Genomic DNA, 6611 nt, shown 5'->3' on the forward strand with positions numbered 1-6611 from the left:
GGGGTCCATAACAGTTTCAAACCATCACAACCTTTATTCTTTTGCATATGGAGATCCAGTTTTCTCAGCACCATTTGTTGAAGAGGTTATTCTTTCCCAATTGAGTGGTCTTTGTCCCTTGCAAAAATCGATTGGCCATAAAAGTGAGGGCTGGTTTCTGAACTCTCAGTTAAATTCCATTGGTCTATACATCTGTCCTTGTGCCAGTACCAGGCCTTTTTGATTATTGTGGCTTTGTAATAAGTTTTAAGTTCAGGAACTGTGAGTTCTCCAACTTCATTCTTCTTTTTTTGTTTTTCAGGCCCCTTACCCTTACATATATATTTGATGACTTTCTTTTTCCCATTTCTGCAAAGAATGCTATTGGAATTTTGATTGGGATTGCATTGAATCTGTAAATTTCTTTGAGTACAGCTGACATCTTGACAATATTTGGTATTCCAATCCATAAACATAAAATGTCCTTCCAGTTATTTAGATCTTCCTTAATTTCTTTTATTAATTTTTCGTAGTTATCTGTGAACAAGTTCTTTGGTTTATTCCTAGACATTTAAATCTTTTAGTTGCTATTATAAATGGAAATTTTTTCTTGATATCTTCTTCCAATTGTTCCTTGATAGCATATAGAAACACTACTGATTTGGGGGTGTTGATCTCAGACCCCACAACTTTGCTGAATTCACTTATTAACTCCAAAAGGATGTTAGCCAAAAGAGAAAATAGATAAATGGGAACTCCTCAAGCTTAGAAGTTTCTGCACCTCAAAGGAGTTTCTCAAAAAGGTAAAGAGGCAGCCAACTCAATGGGAAAAAATTTTTGGAAACCATGTATCTGACAAAAGACTGATATCTTGCATATACAAAGAAATCCTACAACTCAATGACAATAGTACAGACAGCCCAATTATAAAATGGGCAAAAGATATGAAAAGACAGTTCTCTGAAGAGGAAATACAAATGGCCAAGAAACACATGAAAAAATGTTCAGCTTCACTAGCTATTAGAGAGATGCAAATTAAGACCACAATGAGATACCATCTAACACCGGTTAGAATGGCTGCCATTAAACAAACAGGAAACTACAAATGCTGGAGGGGATGTGGAGAAATTGGAACACTTATTCATTGTTGGTGGGACTGTATAATGGTTCAGCCACTCTGGAAGTCAGTCTGGCAGTTCCTTAGAAAACTAGATATAGAGCTACCATTCGATCCAGTGATTGCACTTCTCGGTATATACCCGGAAGATCGGAAAGCAGTGACACGAACAGATATCTGCACGCCAATGTTCATAGCAGCATTATTCACAATTGCCAAGAGATGGAAACAACCCAAATGTCCTTCAACAGATGAGTGGATAAATAAAATGTGGTATATACACACGATGGAATACTACGCGGCAGTAAGAAGGAACGATCTGGTGAAACATATGACAACATGGATGAACCTTGAAGACATAATGCTGAGCGAAATAAGCCAGGCACAAAAAGAGAAATATTATATGCTACCACTAATGTGAACTTTGAAAAATGTAAAACAAATGGTTTATAATGTAGAATGTAGGGGAACTAGCAGTAGAGAGCAATTAAGGAAGGGGGAACAATAATCCAAGAAGAACAGATAAGCTATTTAACGTTCTGGGGATGCCCAGAAATGACTATGGTCTGTTAATTTCTGATGGATGTAGTAGGAACAAGTTCACTGAAATGTTGCTATATTATGTAACTTTCTTGGGGTAAAGTAGGAACATGTTGGAAGTTAAGCAGTTATCTTAGGTTAGTTGTCTTTTTCTTACTCCCTTGTTATGGTCTCTTTGAAATGTTCTTTTATTGTATGTTTGTTTTCTTTTTAACTTTTTTTTTCATACAGTTGATTTAAAAAAAAGAAGGGAAAGTTAAAAAAAAAAAAAAAAGAAAAAAGACAAACAAGGAAAAAAAAAAAAAGATGTAGTGCCCCCTTGAGGAGCCTGTGGAGGGTGCAGGGGTATTCGCCTATCCCACCTCCATGGTTGCTAACATGACCACAGACATAGGGGACCGGTGGTTGGATGGGTTGAGCCCTCTACCATAAGTTTTACCCTTGGGAAGACGGTTGCTGCAAAGGAGAGGCTAGACCTCCCTATATTTGTGCCTAGGAGTCTCCTCCTGAATGCCTCTTTGTTGCTCAGATGTGGCCCTCTCTCTCTGGCTAAGCCAACTTGAAAGGTGAAATCACTGCCCTCCCCCCTACGTGGGACCAGACACCCAGGGGAGTGAATCTCCCTGGCAACGTGGAATATGACTCCCGGAGAGGAATGTAGACCCGGCATCGTGGGATGGAGAACATCTTCTTGACCAAAAGGGGGATGTGAAAGGAAATGAAATAAGCTTCAGTGGCAGAGAGAATCCAAAACGAGCCGAGAGGTCACTCTGGTGGGCACTCTTACGCACACTTTAGACAACCTTTTTTAGGTTCTAAAGAATTGGGGTAGCTGGTGGTGGATACCTGAAACTATTAAACTACAACCCAGAACCCATGAATCTCGAAGACAGTTGTATAAAAATGTAGCTTATGAGGGGTGACAATGGGATTGGGAAAGCCAAAAGGACCAAACTCCACTTTGTCTAGTTTATGGATGGATGTGTAGAAAAGTCGGGGAAGGAAACAAACAGACAAAGGTACCCAGTGTTCTTTTTTACTTCAATTGCTCTTTTTCACTCTAATTATTATTCTTGTTATTTTTGTGTGTGTGCTAATGAAGGTGTCAGGGATTGATTTAGGTGATGAATGTACAACTATGTAATGGTACTGTAAACAATCGAAAGTACAATTTGTTTTGTATGACTGCGTGGTATGTGAATATATCTCAATAAAATGATGATTTAAAAAAAAAAAAAAGTAAGTTGTTATTCAGAAATTATTTTTGAATTATTATCAAACCAGATGACTAAGATTATGCAATTGCCTACTTAAAACAATTTACAAATAAAAATAGAATAAAATTATTTTACCTGTCTGGAAAAAAAAAAAAAAAAAAAAAAGAAAGGATGTTAGCTGTGGGTTTTTCATAAATGGCCTGTATTAGATTGAGGAAGTTTCCTTCTATTCCTAGTTTTTTAAGTGTTTTTATCAAGAAGGAGTGCTGAATTTTGTCACATGCCTTCTCTGCCTCAATTGAGATGATCGTGGGGGTTTTTTCCCCTCATTCTGTTAATGTGGTGTATTACATTAATTGATTTTCTTATGTTTAACCACCCTTACATACCTGGGATAATCCCACTTGATCATGGTGTATAATTCTTTTAATGTGCTGTTTGAGACTGCTTGTTAGTATTTTATTGAGGATTTTTGCATCTATATTTATAGGATATATTGGTGTGTAGTTTTCTTTTCTTGTATCTTTTTCTGGCTGTGGTATGAGGGTGATGTTGGCCTTATAGAATGAATTAGGGAGAATTCCCTCCTCTTCAATGTTTTGGAATAGTTTGAACAAGATTGTATTAATTCTTCTTGGCTGCTTGATCAGAGTCTCTACGAAGCCATCTGGTCCTGGACTTTTCTTTTTTAGGAGGACTTGGATTACTGATTGAATCTTTTTAATTGGTCTGTTGAGATCTTCTATTTCTTCTTGAGTCAATGTAGGTAGTTCATGTGTTTCTAGGAATTTGTCCATTTCATCTAGGTGATCTATTTTGTTGGCATATAGTTTGTTCATAGCATCTTCTTGTAGTCCTTTTTATTTCAGTGGGGTCATTAGAAATGCCATCCTTTTCATCTCTAATTTTAGTCATTTGTGTCCTCTCTCTTTTATCCTTTGTCTATCTAGCTAAAATTTGTCAATTTTATTGCTCTTTCCAAAGAACCAACTTTTGGGTTTGTTGATTCTATTTTTTTTTTAATTCTTTATTTCTGTAATCTTTGTTATTATGATTTTTATTGTTATCATCTTTTTTGCTATAATCTTTGTTTAATATTGTGTTAATGGCTGGTTAAGTTAGGACTGGGACAAAGAGAAAAGAGTTTTCAGCAACTAGAGGGCTGCTAGAAGGCTACAGCTACAGCCAGAGACCTGGCATTTTGGAAGATAGAACATAGCCCATGAATTTCACTACCTGACTCTTCCATACACTTCTTGGATTTGGCCTAGAGGTGGTTCACTTGCAGTTGGTTCAGACCTCTTGGAAATGAATTGTTGTGAGCTAGACATAATAATAAACTATGTTGCTAAATAGTTAGACAATGATTCCTTGTATGGGAGACTGTAGGAGATTCTACTTCATAGCTAGGGAATGTGGTAATGCCAAATAATGACTGTGTTATGATCTCTATTTGTTTTTTCGAACTTTCGATTTCTACCTTATATATGTCCACTGTTTTCATTATACGCTTCATCTCTTTTGCCATATCTTCCCTAAACTTTCTGAATTGATCCAGCACTAGCTGTTTAAATTCCTGTATCTCAGTTTAAGTATAAGTTTGTTCCTTTGACTGGGCCATAACTTCACCCCTCCTAGTGTAAGTTGTAGTTTTCTGTTTTCTAGGCATCTGGCCTCCTTGGTTACCCCAATTAGGTTTTCCTAGACCAGAATGGGCTCAAGTCTTGAAAGGAGGCAACAGTTTCAGGTCTCCCTCTGGGTGTCTTAGAATATTGATGCACCCTGTGAGGCCTCAAGTCACTGCACTCTTCTGCCCAGCACGTGGTGCCTGTCAGCCTGTGGCTCCAGACTGGTGTAAGGAGATGTGGCCTGTGGCTGTTTTCCTCCAGGCTCTGGGGTCTGGTTCTGAATGGAAGGGAGATAGTAGAGCTTGGCACCTCCTCTTTCCTCTTAGGGAAGATATACCACCTGGGGAGAGGTCATTTGCATTTGAACAGTTTCTGACTCTGTTACCTCCACCCTTGTCTGGGTCTGAGCATTGGGAATTGAAAATGGCTGAGGCTTTTTCCACTAAGCCAAAAAAAGGAAAGAAAGAGCCCCTTCAGGGTCAGTCTGCAGCCCCCTTCAGTATCACCCATCAGCGAGAGACAGCACACAGTCTTCTGGGTTCCCTGTCCCTCCCAGAGAGGTCCTCCAGCTCTCCAAGGTCAGTCATCACTAAAAGCCTCTGTCTGCTTGTTGGGGATTTATAGCTTGTAGTGAGCAGTCCACGTTTGTTAATTAAAACCCTGGATGGAGCTCAGCTGAGCTATATTCGCTTGCTCGGAGAGTGGTGCTCTCTAGCACAGCAAGGCTTTGCAATTTTGGAAAGTGCTGCTCTCTAGCACCATGAGGCTTTGCAGTTCAGGCCATGGGAGGAGGGGTCTCCCAGCTCAGGTCTGCAGCTTTTACTTACAGATTTTTTGCTGCAATCTTGGGCATTCCTCCCAATTCATGTTGGTGTATGATAAGAGGACAGTCATGTTTGTCCCCCCAAAGTTATTACAGATTATTTTCTAGTTGTTCCTGGCTATTTGCTAGTTGTTCCAGGGGGACTAATTAACTTCCACTCCTCTCTATGCCTCCATCTTCTTTCTCTCCATGTCCCCATTTGTTTTGACGTAGTGGCACATACATATTTTTCTCCTTCACAAGGACTGCCAGTTATTGAAGGGGAGTAACTTGCATGAGTTACTCCTAATACAAGTTAGTATCTAGTGTTTTTTTTTGTGTGTGTGTGTGGATTCAGTTGGATTTTTTACATACAGGATCATATTGCCTGTGACTAAAGACAATTTTTCTTCTTCCTTTCTAATTTGTATGTCTTTATTTTGTTTTATTTCATTTTATACCTTATTTTATTTTTTCCTTACTGTACTGGATAGAACCTACAGTACAATGTAGGTAGAAGTGTTTAAAGCAAACATCCTTGCCTTGTTCATCATCTTTTATCACTACTTATGATGTTAGCTGTAGGTCTTTTGTAGATGCCTTTATCATGCTAAAAACAGTTCCCTTTTACTCTTAGTTTATTGAAAGCTTTTATCAAGAATGTTTTGGACTTCATCAAAGATTTTCCCGTGTCTATTGAAACAATCTTATGGCTTTTTGTCATTTATTTTATTAATATAGCATCAATTAGATTAATTGATTTTGGAGTGTTAAAACAATAGAAGGATAAATTCTACTTGGTTGTGGTATATAATACTTTTACATGTTGCTGGGCTTGGTTTGTAATATGGGGTTGTGGCTTTTTATGTCCATATTCATGAAGGATATTGGTCTGCAATTTGCTCTTCTTGTGTTGACTTTGCCTGTCTTTGGTATCAGGGTAATATTGGCCTCATAGAATGAGTTAGGTAACATTCCCTCATCATGTATTTTCTGGGAGAATTTATGAAGGATTGGTATTATATCTTTAAAGAAGTCATCTGGGCCTGAAATCTTCTTTGTTGGACTATATTTAATTACTAATTCAACTTCTTTACCTGTTATAAATCTACTCAGATTTTCTATTTTCTTGAGTCAGTTTTGGTAATTTGTGTCTTTCTAGGAATTTGTACATTTCATCTAAGTTGTCTGATTTATTGGTATAAAGTTGTTCATAGAATTCAAATGTATTTTTAAACCATCTCTCTGTTTGCTGGAGGTCCAACTGATTGGACAGTGCAAGAGAGGTTGAGAGGATGCAGGAAGAGCTGTTAGGAGTCTGGCTATAT

The sequence above is a fragment of the Choloepus didactylus genome, chromosome 2, assembly GCF_015220235.1.
Source record: "Choloepus didactylus isolate mChoDid1 chromosome 2, mChoDid1.pri, whole genome shotgun sequence".
Lineage (NCBI taxonomy): Eukaryota > Metazoa > Chordata > Mammalia > Pilosa > Megalonychidae > Choloepus > Choloepus didactylus.